The sequence below is a fragment of the Pelobates fuscus genome, chromosome 2, assembly GCF_036172605.1.
Source record: "Pelobates fuscus isolate aPelFus1 chromosome 2, aPelFus1.pri, whole genome shotgun sequence".
Taxonomy (NCBI): domain Eukaryota; kingdom Metazoa; phylum Chordata; class Amphibia; order Anura; family Pelobatidae; genus Pelobates; species Pelobates fuscus.
The window spans coordinates 360,442,530-360,457,934 of NC_086318.1; the positions used below are offsets into that span (position 1 = coordinate 360,442,530).

Genomic DNA, 15,405 nt, shown 5'->3' on the forward strand with positions numbered 1-15,405 from the left:
AATAAATTTAATTACGGTAACATTGGTGTTGCGTTTTTTTTTTTATTTCACATTATCATCAGTAACTTTGTGTTCTACGGAGGGTAAATTAATTATATTTTAGAAGTCCAACAGCACGATCTGCAGTGTTAGAACCTACAAAAGGTGATAATACTAAATCACTCGACCTGATATAAAATATTTTAGTTTTGTCTCAGATTGTGATTTTCACTTTTTTTTTTTTTTTTGGTAGCTCTGTATGTTTCACATGATCTGGATCTGACACAAATATTTCATGGTAGCATTTAATATGCAATAACAGCAACAACATTTATATATAGCTCACTAAGTCATGTAGCAATAGCTGATTATTATCTATGTTTTATGCATGTAATATGTGTAACTTTATACCTACATTGCTTTGTTTGTGTCCCAGGGCATACTGGAAAATTAGAGAAATCTCAGTGTATTTTCCTGGTCAAATACTTTCTGAGTAAATAAAATACACAATTTAGATCACTTTTTTTTTTTTTTTCTCGTGGTGAGACTCTTAGAGCTTATAATGTGCAGAATGGAAAACCTCAATGTTGCAGCATACAAATATATTCAAATTCTATAATGATTGTCATTGAGATCTAAAAATGGTATATCTGTTCTAATTGTGAAAGCATAAGAATAATTACCGGTATATTGTTTTTAAGGTGGATGATGGCCGCTCTTAGTAGTCCTTGCACTGGGTTTTGTTAACCTAGACTACAGACTGCCATGCATGTAACGTAGGATAAATATAGTCCTGTAGAAATGCATGAAATGTTAGATTGTAGCTAGATGACACAAGTCGAGGGCAGCATTCTGTATTATCTTCATATGTTTACAACCTGTCTAGATGAAGGATGTTCAAGAAAAAGTCCCCTGACAATGTAATTTACCCTTTTTCCATCTCATAAATATGACACCTTTACTGATAACACCGATACTATACCCATCTTACAGCTCGAAAACTCAAACTGCCATCCAATTGGAAACATTCCTCTTCTGTTGTGCTAGATGTAAGTGAATAATTATAGTTGTCACCATGTCTGCTAGTTTCTGTGTTTCACAATGTTGCTCTGCTACATATACCATCAGTCAGAGCCTTTAGCTGCCTTGACTTTCAGTGTAAATGTTGGTGTTTTGTGTATGAAGCCTGTGTGTAGCATTGATTGGAATTAGAATTGCACTTCTAATAATCAGAAATGTCTAAAAACACAGTACAACAGAGAGAGATTAGAAAGTTGAGCGTAAGGCGTGAACAGATACTTGGGTGCCTATTATAAAATATAAGTAAGAATATATAAACAAAATACAACAGGAGAGCATTAGGTAAGCAAGTTTTACTTTCATTCTAACTGTCCTTTTTAAATGTCTCTTTTAAACTATGGCATCAGTATTTGTATGAATTCCAGTCTATGGACATATTAGGATAAATTGGAGAACATGTGTCAATTATAGCATTTTAAAGGATCACTCCGAGCACCATAACTACTACAAAGCATTTACTGTATGTAATCAAACCATTTTAGAATGAATTGACTTTCTAACCGCTTCTTGCCTCCACTACAGCCGACAGAGAAACAGAAGTTACCTTAACTCATTAGCTGATAGTGATCAGCTGAATAGACAGCTAGCTAGTCCTGCACCTTTTGGCTTAGTGCAGATGAACTAAAGGAAGCTCCTAAGCATGAGGTTCTGGCCCTTTGTCGAATGTAGTGGATGCAGAGATACGCGCCTGGCAGAACCCAGATACGCAGTCAAACTGTTCTAAAATTGTTTGACTCCTTACAAAGGAGGGGCAACAGGGCTCTGCTGTCACCATAACCACTACAGCCACAGTGGTTCTGATTTTTGGAGTGGATTGACAGCATTGCAAGATGTGTAAAAGGTTGAAATGAATGGACTTTAATGTTTTTTTCAAACTAAATTATTATCTAATAGAGAGTGAAAATGTTGCATTTCTGACAAATTAGGCATACAGAATTCATACAAACAGTACAGAGGTCAGCACTTTGGATAGCACTGTTTGACATTAGTAAATATAAATATAAATATGAACAGATTTTCTGAGTCAAAATGAAACAAGGCATTATATAAATATAAATCATCTGAACATGTTATGAATGTGGAGTCTGTCTGAGAACTCTGTATTCCACTATTGTTTCACGATTAATACCTAGATTCATACATTGGTCAGAAAGCGCCATTTCAAAACGGTTTCCACAAGCTAGCTGTATGGGATGGTCATAGGTGTTGAGATTGGGACGTGCATTATAGTAATGGGCTCTGAACAATGTTTTAATGTTAAATAGCCATGATACATAGAGCATCTCACTGACAGAAATCAAGTTTTACAAAAACTGTTTGGAAGTAGCGCAGTGCTCTCCAAGACATAGTCACTTGGAACTGCTGTTAAATGACTCTACATAGCACATGTGGAATATACTGCTCTCCCCTCAATCAAGATGTGACTGACAAGTGGGGTGGGACCTATTTTTAACCCCTTAAGGACCAAACTTCTGGAATAAAAGGGAATCATGACATGTTATACGTAAAAATTGGATGACAAACAATGTTGGCCAGTGCCTCATAGTAGATAAATTAGCATCAAATATGTAAAAAAATATAAATTTAGAAAAAGAACAAACAGTCATTAGGTGTCATTTATGTTCTTTTACATAGCATGTAAAAATGCCTATACTTTATATTGGTCCTTTTTTAATTGCTTCAGTGTTTTCTTTTGGTTTTAAAAAAAAAAAAAAAAAAGACTTCCAACGAATCGTGGACACACAGCCGCATAGAAGAGTTCAATGAATCGTTTCTACAGAAAGAAAAGTTGGGAGCAACTCTGCAAATCACAGACTCTGACGGCTGACTTCACATGAGAATTATGATGAGTTGTCATCAAATGGTTCCAAAATCATGTTTTATCGGTGAGTTTCAGTGACTGATTATTGTGATGTAACTCTGAGATCTGTCTCCTTGCTCAAAAAACAGATCAGTACGAGATATTTCCAGCTAAACGTGCTATTGCTTTAAAGTGATACTATAGTCACCAGAACAACTACAGCTTATTGTATTTGTTCTGTGAATCATAGAATCATTCCCTTCAGACTTTTTGCAGTAAACTGTCTTTTCAGAGAAAATGCAGTGTTTACATTACAGCCTAGGGATAACTCCATTGGCCACTACTAGAGGTGCTTCCTTGGGCAGTGCTGCACACTGTGCAGTACTGCCATTCAGTGTCTCCACCCTCTACATGTAGACTCTGAACTTTCCTCATAGAGATTAATTGATTCAACACATCTCTATGAGGAAATACTGATTGGCCGGGGCTGTGTTTGACTTGTGCTGGCTCTGCCCCGATCTGCCTTCTTCAAAGTCTCAGACAATCCTATGTGAAAGTATTGTGAATGGCTCACAGAATCACTTCTGATGATGTCAGGCGTGCAGGCAGGGTCAGAGGCAGAGCCAGCAGCTACAGACCTGAATACAAGTAAGATTTTACTATGTTTAGGGAGGCAAGAGAGGGGGTGGGGGGGCAGAGGGGGCTGGATGGTAGTTTTAACACTAGGGCAGGGGTAGGCAACCTACGGCACTAGTGCCATGCACGGCACTCGAGGTGTCTTTGCACGGCACTCAAGGCTGCTAGAGCCAAACACACTCTGGCCTATCAGGAGTCCCAGTAAAACTTCAGATATCTGCTAATACGAAGAGGTGGTGAAGGACAATCCTCAATTTATGCATTGTAGCACATAGAGGAAGTGATCTCTGATCACTTCCTCCCAGCACTTGTGAATGGGAATCCACACTGTAGTAGAGCAGCCCTCGACCGCTATCACAGCTCCTGTTCTTGACCTGTACCTGGCCAGCCTGGTTCCCACTGGAACAGAAATACACAAACATGCAGAATAACCCTACCCTCATACAAATAATATGAACAGCCCACACACACACACACACACAATCCCCACAAATGCAACACCACTAACAATCCACATACATGCACACAACTCCACATGCAGCCTCTCACATGCAATACCCCAAACAGCCCCCACACACTACCAAACACACAATGTGACATATCCATCCACACACAATTTCACAAGCAGCCCCCATACACAGCCCGCATTCATATGTATCATACACGATACCATAAACTACTATATGAACATATACAATATAATAGCTCATATACGCACAAATACAACGATACAAAGCAATTACAGCAAAAATAACACAAGCAGAATACGGCAGCATACACACCTCAATTTAAAAAAATAGGATCGGCACGCTAAGGGACATCACAATCCTATATCGGCACAGTGCTGCTAAAAGGTTGCCTACCCCTGCTATAGGGTCAGGTATCAATTATAGTGTTCCTTTAATTAAATTAAATGTAATCTACTTGCATTACTCTTAAGGTGTAAAGGCACATTCAATAATTTAATTTCAGAAATTCTACATTAGAAAAGAGACACATCTTTATTTAAAATGTGATTCCTTACTCTCTTATTGCGATACAGTTGCATATTGTGCCTGCAAAATCCAATAAAATACAAATTGAAAGAGAAAAAAAAAAGTGATTCCTTATTAAACAATGTTATTAATCAAACCCCCTTTACTTGAGCTCTATGTTACATAGTAGTGTGGGTTGAAAAAAGACTGAAGTCCATAAAGTTCAACCTTGTTCAAAACAGTTTGTTTTTAAGGTGAGATAATAGCACATTGCTTAGTGACAAACAATGCTAAATGGGAGTGTCGAATTCAGCCTGGAATGACCATTTAATGGTATGATTACATGTTAATAAAACAAATCTTAACGTGGCATTGTGGAAGGGGAGATCTTTCCATTAACCAGTATGAAAAAATAATACATATAGATAAATATTATTTTCATGTAACCGGGCCATAGTAAATTTAGCTGGAATGAAAACTGAAAGGTCTGTCATCATTTTAGTGTAGAGGCAGCCATATTCTAGGACACCCACTAAAGTAAGGATTCAATGTGCATTTCAAATTTAACTTCAAAATAGCCAAACTGGAAAGATTCTCTAAATCAGTTTTGCTTTTAGTTTAGCTTCTCTAGCCTTTAATGTGAAATTCACTTAGAATTCCCACTTTAGTAAATCACCCTGCCAGTGTCACTGGGATAAACTGTTAAGGCTCTTCCTGAATCCGCCATCTTGGAAGCTTCACTAAGATGCAAGACAAAACATATCGTCTGAGAGCTGTTAATGCAAAAATAACAGAAGCCAATACATGCAGGAAGTAAAGACGTTGGTCTCTTTGCTCTAAATCAGGGTTGTCCAAACTCTGGCCCTCCAGATGTTGCTGAACTAAAACTCCCATGATACTCGGAATGAAATAGCCAGGGAACCATGTGAGAGCCAAAGTTTGGAGAACCCTACTCTAAATACATGCTTGTTAGATGGAGGTTTGTACATTATTTCATTTAAAGAGCATATTTAGACACTAGTTAAAATGACTGTAACTGGGTTTGCAGATCACTTTCTGCCACATGAAAATATGAGATACAGAATAGGTAATGGAACTCTAGTGAATAGGACTGTAGCATAGGTTAGCTCTGCTTTCTGAATAGCAATATCATAGTTTAAGTCTATATGAGAATTGCTCTTCTGAAAGCACGAAATGCGTGGATTGCTAAGGAGGTACAATGTGAGCTCATTTCCCTGCATGTCCCTTTAGGTCAGTGGTGGCTAATTGAGTTTGACTGTTTATCCAGGGACCTAGAGGAGGGGGCATTTATTTAAATTTTAAGGAACACCATACTGGCGAAAATATGGAGCTTGCAATTTGGGTAATGTGTATAATCGGTATTGGTTATAAAATTTTCAAGCTCTCCAAGCACCAATCTTCCAGCTTCCATAATGGACCCCTGTCACCATGATAATGGGATTCTCACTTATATGTTACCGGTGACATATTGTACAACCTTGGTTGTTGTTGCTAGTTTGCAAGTGCTGAGAGGCACTTTTGGTGACACTCATTGCAGGACGATGTAACTATCTCTATACTGAGAAAGTAGGTCAAGGTTATGTGCTACTTGGGAGATCACAAAAAATCCACAAATAACAAGTGCAATGAGTGTGCAAGGGACAAACATCTTACTGCTCTCTTACAGTCCCACACAGACAGTACTGAATGAGTCACAATGTTGCCACATACCTCCCACTCATGTACATGGGGACAATTCAGTTTGAAATGTGGGCACTGGTGTGACCAAAAACCCAGACAAGCTTCATCTGTGAGTTATGAAGAGACCAGGGAGTGCATAAATCTGAGAACAGAGGGGTAAGAGTGTAAAATGCCAGAGGGAAGAGGAGAAAATACCAGGGACAGGTGGAGAACAATTAGCATTATTTATATAGCGGCAACATATTCCATAGCGTTGTACAACAGGTAAACAAGACAAACAGTTCTAACAAAACACATTCCATATATGAGAATAGCAGCTTAAGAAGGTCTGGCACAAACTAACTTAAACCATGGAATTTAGAAGGGGAGAAAGACTGGGGGTGAGAGGGGTTAGAAGAGACCAGGAGAGAGTAACGGAGCAAGTGATGGGATACGATGACCTGAAACTTGGGTTTGGGAAGATAATTTTAAAAGGATTGTAAAGAGAGGGATATGTGATGATGATGATGCAGGGTTACTAACTCCAGAACTGATCATTAAAAACACAACTCCGACATCATCAGCAATTGTGTCTTTTTCCATTACAACAAAAACTGAGGGGAGGGGTGCTGTCCAACCTGCTTCTATGGACCAGCCTCAACTGCCTCCTGCAAAAAAAAATACACCCAATACTATACCAATCATTACTGGCATTAGATCATGTGTGTTAGAATCAACATCATTATATAAATATCTATATATATATATATATATATATATCCTTGTATATTCTACTATGTGTGATAGGTGTGTGATAAGGTGAGGTACACAGCATAAGACACAACACTCCGCATGGATTTACAGCAACAGATTGTTATTCCCATCTCAGCTATGGAGTCAAAAATATTGCATTAATTACCAGCTCTCTGTTTATTGAATAAACACCATTGGGGAGTGTATTAGTTTATGGAGAGAGGTCCTGTGCTCTCTGCGAATTCTCTGTCATTGTGAGAGAATGACACATCAGATTCACTCTCCATAACGTATAACTAGCAAATCTACCTAAAGTAGTAATGCTGTCTGCATATTATATGTAATACTGTCTGTATAATATAATAATACTGTCTGCGTATTATATATTATACTGTCTGCATATTATATATTATACTGTCTGTATAATATAATACTGTCTGCATATTATATAATATAATGTCTGTATAATATAATACTGTCTGCATATTATATATTATACTGTCTGTATAATATAATACTGTCTGCATATTATATAATATAATGTCTGTATAATATAATACTGTCTGCATATTATATAATATAATGTCTGTATAATATAATACTGTCTGCATATTATATATTATACTGTCTGTATAATATAATACTGTCTGCATATTATATATTATACTGTCTGTATATTATACTGTCTGCATATTATATATTATAATGTCTGTATAATATAATTATACTGTCTGCATATTATATATTATACTGTCTGCATATTATATAATATAATGTCTGTATAATATAATACTGTCTGCATATTATATATTATACTGTCTGTATAATATAATACTGTCTGCATATTATATAATATAATGTCTGTATAATATAATACTGTCTGCATATTATATATTATACTGTCTGTATAATATAATACTGTCTGCATATTATATAATATAATGTCTGTATAATATAATACTGTCTGCATATTATATAATATAATGTCTGTATAATATAATACTGTCTGCATATTATATATTATACTGTCTGTATAATATAATACTGTCTGCATATTATATATTATACTGTCTGTATATTATACTGTCTGCATATTATATATTATAATGTCTGTATAATATAATTATACTGTCTGCATATTATATATTATACTGTCTGCATATTATATAATATAATGTCTGTATAATATAATACTGTCTGCATATTATATATTATACTGTCTGTATAATATAATACTGTCTGCATATTATATAATATAATGTCTGTATAATATAATACTGTCTGCATATTATATATTATACTGTCTGCATATTATATATTATACTGTCTGGATATTATATATTATACTGTCTGTATATAATACTGTCTGCATATTATATATTATACTGTCTGTATATTATACTGTCTGCATATTATATATTATACTGTCTGTATATTGTATATTATACTGTCTGCATATTATATATTATACTGTATGTATATTATACGGTCTGCATATTATATATTATACTGTCTGTATATTGTATATTATACTGTCTGCATATTATATATTATACTGTATGTATATTATACGGTCTGCATATTATATATTATAATGTCTGTATATTGTATATTATACTGTCTGCATATTATATATTATACTGTCTGTATATTATACTGTCTGTATATTATATATTATACTGTATGCATATTATATATTATAATGTCTGTATAATATAATAATGCTGTCTGTATATTGTATATTATACTGTCTGCATATTATATATTATACTGTCTGCATATTGTATATTATACTGTCTGCATATTATATATTATACTGTCTGCATATTATATATTATACTGTCTGTATATTAAACTGTCTGCATATTATATATTATACTGTCTGCATATTATATATTATACTGTCTGCATATTGTATATTATACTGTCTGCATATTGTATATTATACTGTCTGCATATTGTATATTATACTGTCTGCATATTATATATTATACTGTCTGCATATTATATATTATACTGTCTGTATATTAAACTGTCTGCATATTATATATTATACTGTCTGCATATTATATATTATACTGTCTGCATATTATATATTATACTGTCTGTATATTAAACTGTCTGCATATTATATATTATAATGTCTGTATATTATATATTATACTGTCTGCATATTATATATTATATATATATACCCTAAATTATTATATTTTTTACGCTATGTTAGCTATTTGATTTGTTTATACAGAGCACATGCCTGGAGAATCTGCTTAATACAGGTTATTCTGTTTGTATATTAACCTCTACGTATTCTGGGTGGGTTCTACTTTTCTATAAATGGGTATATATTATACTGTCTGTATATTATACTGTCTGTATATAATACTGTCTGCATATTATATATTATACTGTCTGCATATTATAATGTCTGTATATTATATATTATACTGTCTATATATTATACTGTCTGCATATTATATATTATACTGTCTGTATAATATAATACTGTCTGCATATTATATATTATACTGTCTGTATATTATACTGTCTGCATATTATATATTATACTGTCTGTATAATATAATACTGTCTGCATATTATATATTATACTGTCTGCATATTATAATGTCTGTATATTATATATTATACTGTCTATATATTATACTGTCTGTATAATATAATACTGTCTGCATATTATATATTATACTGTCTGTATATTATATATTATACTGTCTGCATATTATATATTATACTGTCTGTATATAATACTGTCTGCATATTATATATTATACTGTCTGTATATTATATATTATACTGTCTGCATATTATATATTATACTGTCTGCATATTATACTGTCTGCATATTATATATTATAATGTCTGTATAATATAATAATGCTGTCTGCATATTATATATTATGCTTACTGTCTGCATATTATATATTATACTTACTGTCTGTATAATATAATAATACTGTCTGCATATTATATATTATACTTACTGTCTGTATAATATAATACTGTCTGAATATTATATATTATACTGTCTGCATATTATATATTATACTGTCTGTATAATATAATAATACTGTATGCATATTATATATTATACTGTCTGCATATTATATATTATACTGTCTGTATATTATACTGTGCATATTATATATTATACTGTCTGTATAATATTATACTGTCTGTATATTATATATTATACTGTCTGTAAATTATACTGTCTGCATATTATATATTATACTGTCTGTATAATATAATACTGTCTGCATATTATATATTATACTGTCTGCATAATATATATTATACGGTCTGAATATTGTATATTATACTGTCTGTATAATATAATAATACTGTCTGAATATTATATATTATACTGTCTGCATATTATATAATATACTGTCTGTATAATATAATAATACTGTCTATATATCACATATAATACTGTATGTATATTATACTGTCTATATATCACATATAATACTGTCTGTATATTATATATTATACTGTCTATATATTACATATACTGTCTGTATATTGTATATGATATATTATACTGTCTATATATCACATATAATACTGTCTGTATATTGTATATTATACTGTCTATATATCACATATACTCTCTGTATATTGTATATTATATATTATACTGTCTATCTATCACATATACTGTTTGTATATTGTATATTATATATTATACTGTCTATATATTACATATTATACTGTCTATATATCACATATAATACTGTCTGTATATTGTATGATATATTATACTGTCTATATATATATATCACATATACTCTCTGTATATTGTATATTATATATTATACTGTCTATATATCACATATAATACTGTCTGTATATTGTATATTATACTGTCTATATATCACATATACTCTCTGTATATTGTATATTATATATTATACTGTCTATCTATCACATATACTGTTTGTATATTGTATATTACATATAATACTCTCTGTATATTATATATTATACTGTCTATATATCACATATAATACTGTCTGTATATTGTATATTATATATTATACTGTCTATATATCACATATACTCTCTGTATATTGTATATTATATATTATACTGTCTATATATCACATATAATACTGTCTGTATATTGTATATTATACTGTCTATATATCACATATAATACTGTCTGTATATTATATATTATACTGTCTATATATCACAAATACTGTCTGTATATTGTATATTATATATTATACTGTCTATATATTACATATACTGTCTGTATATTGTATATTATATATTATACTGTCTATATATCATATACTGTCTGCATATTGTATATTATATATTATACTGTCTATATATCACATATAATACTGTCTGTATATTATATATTATACTGTCTATATATCACATATAATACTGTCTGTATATTATATATTATACTGTCTATATATCACAAATACTGTCTGTATATTGTATATTATATATTATACTGTCTATATATTACATATACTCTCTGTATATTGTATATTATATATTATACTGTCTATATATCACATATACTGTCTGTATATTGTATATTATATATTATACTGTCTATATATTACATATACTGTCTGTATATTGTATATTATATTTTATACTGTCTATATATTACATATACTGTCTGTATATTGTATATTATATATTATACTGTCTATATATCACAAATACTGTCTGTATATTGTATATTATATATTATACTGTCTATATATTACATATACTGTCTGTATATTGTATATTATATATTATACTGTCTATATATCACATATACTGTCTGCATATTGTATATTATATATTATACTGTCTATATATCACATATAATACTCTCTGTATATTATATATTATACTGTCTATATATCACATATAATACTGTCTGTATATTGTATATTATATTTTATACTGTCTATATATTACATATACTGTCTGTATATTGTATATTATATATTATACTGTCTATATATCACATATACTCTCTGTATATTGTATATTATATATTATACTGTCTATATATCACATATACTGTCTGTATATTGTATATTATATATTATACTGTCTATATATTACATATACTGTCTGTATATTGTATATTATATTTTATACTGTCTATATATTACATATACTGTCTGTATATTGTATATTATATATTATACTGTCTATATATCACATATACTCTCTGTATATTGTATATTATATATTATACTGTCTATATATCACAAATACTGTCTGTATATTGTATATTATATATTATACTGTCTATATATTACATATACTGTCTGTATATTGTATATTATATATTATACTGTCTATATATCACATATACTGTCTGCATATTGTATATTATATATTATACTGTCTATATATCACATATAATACTCTCTGTATATTATATATTATACTGTCTATATATCACATATAATACTGTCTGTAAATTGTATATTATATTTTATACTGTCTATATATTACATATACTGTCTGTATATTGTATATTATATATTATACTGTCTATATATCACATATACTCTCTGTATATTGTATATTATATATTATACTGTCTATATATACCATATAATACTGTCTGTATATTGTATATTATACTGTCTATATATCACATATAATACTGTCTGTATATTATATATTATACTGTCTATATATCACATATACTGTCTGTATATTGTATATTATATATTATACTGTCTATATATCACATATACTCTCTGTATATTGTATATTATATATTATACTGTCTATATATGACATATAATAATGTCTGTATATTGTATATTATATTTTATACTGTCTATATATTACATATACTGTCTGTATATTGTATATTATATATTATACTGTCTATATATTACATATACTGTCTGTATATTGTATATTATATATTATACTGTCTATATATCACATATACTCTCTGTATATTGTATATTATATTTTATACTGTCTATATATCACATATAATACTGTCTGTATATTGTATACTATATTTTATACTGTCTATTAGTGTTTCATTCTGACATGGCTGTAAGGACAGGTTTGTATTGTATTAACCAGCACGATCACTATTTATTTATCCTTAGTTGGTGTACTTTGTTTAAAACGTGCAGCTTGTTACCGATATACAGAAAGCAGGGAAGTACGTTTCTATGAATATAGACTTTCCAGTAGACTCGGTAAAAGACATGTTTTACAGATCCCTGGGGATCCCGTATTTATACAATCCCCCAATAATAAAAACCAAGAGTTTCTCCATTAAACAGTGTCCGATCATGGCTTCACGGGTTTACCGGATTGTTTCCCAACTCCTGTCTGTCCAGTCACTGTTTAGTGGATATCCTGTCTGTGTTTGTAAGCTCATTATTATTGTTACTGTTACTCGTTACTATTTGATATCCTGTGTTTCGAACTATTTGGAGGTGTGTGTGTTTGATATCCAAAGCAGACACAGAGATAGCAACATCTGACCTCCACTCACTGCCGCATCCCTGGATGTCTGGATACATCCCTTAATATCCTATTCAACCAAAATCACATTTACCAACAAATACTGACATATCGATTGAAAAGGGCCAATTATATCGAGATTTGCCATAAAATAGCAACAGGTTTCTATGAATATCGATAGAAGGTTAAACATAAAAATGAGGGGCTTTAGATCAGGTTATTCGAGGTACATATATATTATATATTAGATCTAATTATTGATACATGTCTGTCTGACTGATATTGGCGTTGGTATATATAGCGCCAACATATTCCGCAGCGCATCTCCAGCACAATAAGAGAGTATAATAATGAATTAATTACAGGACTGCAATGGACAATGGTGTTTCTTTCTATAGAAGATCTGAGTAATACAGAGGATGTCTGAGTAAGAACAGGACACAAGCCAGTGTGTTTCTATCTGTATAGATCTGATCAGTAGAGAGCAGGAATTGCCTTAGTAAATACGGGGAATCCGTTTAAAGACTGCACGGGGAAACTAAACTCATATAAAGTAAGCTTTGCATTGATCCCACTCATGGTATAAATGTAAAAGGTCCCTGGATAGACCAGCAATAGCAGGTCCTGGTGGAATAAAATTGGGTTTTATGAAATCTACGTTTCAACTCTGCAGCTATCTTCAGTCAGATCTTCACTGTATCATGTTTCATATATAAAGAGCAGGGGTGATGGGGGAGTATGAGAGGTAGGAGGAGAGATGGATCAGTAAGATTGGAATGAGAGTGGGGCTGGAGTAAGATTGGATTGGAGTGAGAGTGAGTGGGGCTGGAGTAAGGCTGGATTGGAGTGAGAGTGTTAGTGGGGCTGGAGTAAGGCTGGATTGGAGTGAGAGTGTTAGTGGGGCTGGAGTAAGGCTGGATTGAAATGAGTGTGAGTGGGGCTGGAGTAAGGCTGGATTGGAGTGAGAGTGTTAGTGGGGCTGGAGTAAGGCTGGATTAGAGTGAGAGTGTTAGTGGGGCTGGAGTAAGGCTGGATTGAAATGAGTGTGAGTGGGGCTGGAGTAAGGCTGGATTGGAGTGAGAGTGTTAGTGGGGCTGGAGTAAGGCTGGATTAGAGTGAGAGTGTTAGTGGGGCTGGAGTAAGGCTGGATTGAAATGAGTGTGAGTGGGGCTGGAGTAAGGCTGGATTGCAGTGAGGGTGATTAGGATTGGAATGAGAGTGTGAGTGTGGATGGATAGATGGGATCAGAGTGAGTATGGGAGATTATACAGAAGGCAGTGTTTTTCCATTGAGGGACCCCACCTCTTTTTATGTTTTGGGGGTGGATAAGAGATAGGATAAACATTCTGTATTAAGGTGTGGATCTGTCTCTGTTATATGTTTCTACTAGCTAAACCAACTGGTCTTTTTCCAATGGATAACAATTTAGGTTAAACCAGATGGACAGACAAATAAATAGGCAGGCAGGTAGAGAGACAGACAACTAAATAGACAGACAGAGATCTCTGAAAACATTTTCACACACAATACTTATCTGTAATATGACATAATTTTAGTGACATTCAATGTAAGGAGTGTTATTGGAGCCCCCAGTAAAAGTCAGTAAATAATGTTGCTAATAATAATTAATAGTGTTATTATAGTTAATTAATTTTCCAGTAACTAACCCTGTACTCTGATAACATTATGGACTCAGGCTGGACTGATCAAGGGTAAGCATGATTTTAAACGTTTTAAAAATGTCTTATTACTTGTATAACTAAAGGCTGGCTGAGGATGATAAGGCAATCCCTAAAATAAATGATAGTCTGATTTTCTTTAAATTCTACCTCTGTTAGATTTATTTATAACATTACAATGAAGCGGAATTATTGACAATACCTGGGTTCCATAACTAACTTCCTGTGTTAAACGCTCACATGTTATTTTTATAGAGGAATCACAATTCGTTGATTTCTAGAAAATATAAGTTGGTTTTATTGAATATACAGGAGAGTGTGTAATCCTCCC

The 15,405-nt window shown here is 31.9% G+C and overlaps 1 long non-coding RNA gene across 1 annotated transcript in view; it reads right to left on the bottom strand.

Moving 5' to 3' along the window:
• Positions 1–15,405, bottom strand: part of LOC134587360 (uncharacterized) — a 748,302-nt gene that overhangs the window by 38,866 nt on the left and 694,031 nt on the right. The gene's annotated exons all lie outside the window — the stretch shown is intronic.